Source organism: Rhagoletis pomonella, unplaced genomic scaffold, assembly GCF_013731165.1.
Source record: "Rhagoletis pomonella isolate Grant_MI unplaced genomic scaffold, Rhpom_1.0 Rhpom_scaffold_00003, whole genome shotgun sequence".
Lineage (NCBI taxonomy): Eukaryota > Metazoa > Arthropoda > Insecta > Diptera > Tephritidae > Rhagoletis > Rhagoletis pomonella.
In genome coordinates, this window is record NW_023458557.1 from 80,689,111 (window position 1) to 80,689,740 (window position 630).

Sequence of the window (630 nt, forward strand, 5' to 3'; positions counted from 1 at the left end):
AAAAAGGCTAACACACTCTCTACCGCCCTCAAACTGCTAGGCTTCATCAGAGCACTAGGGCTCTGAGGGAACAATAAACGTAAAGTCGTAGTTCATATCCTCTAACAAATCTAGCTTTCTTAACTGAGTTACTATACCCGAAAATTGATGCAATCAGTATTTTGAATACGCCAACCACTTCCATGCTTCAAAAAGATTAATTTTTAAGCAGTTTGAGAAGTACAAATGTTGCATATACATTTGTAAAAATACACAAAACAGATCTTTAACCGAAGCATCTCACTTCCGCTCACTCTGCATGCTAGACTCGGCGGGAAGGATCCTAGAGAATCAAAATAACTTTGTCATAATACATATATTTGTGATGCATATATGTAAATACATACAAACATTTTTACGGAAATCTCAGTTGTGTGTGAAAGTTTTTTCTCTGCTTGATCATGCCACATGAGTTATTATTACCTGTCGCTTAACCAAGTAGGCAACAAATACGAAAATGCTATCTTGGGATATTTTTGATCTTCATAAACATTTTTTTTTTTTGGTAAACTCTAACAGTTTCTTAACACGTTTTTCATAATTTTTTATCTTACTTTAATGCCAATAAAAAATGTCAACGCTTTAATGATC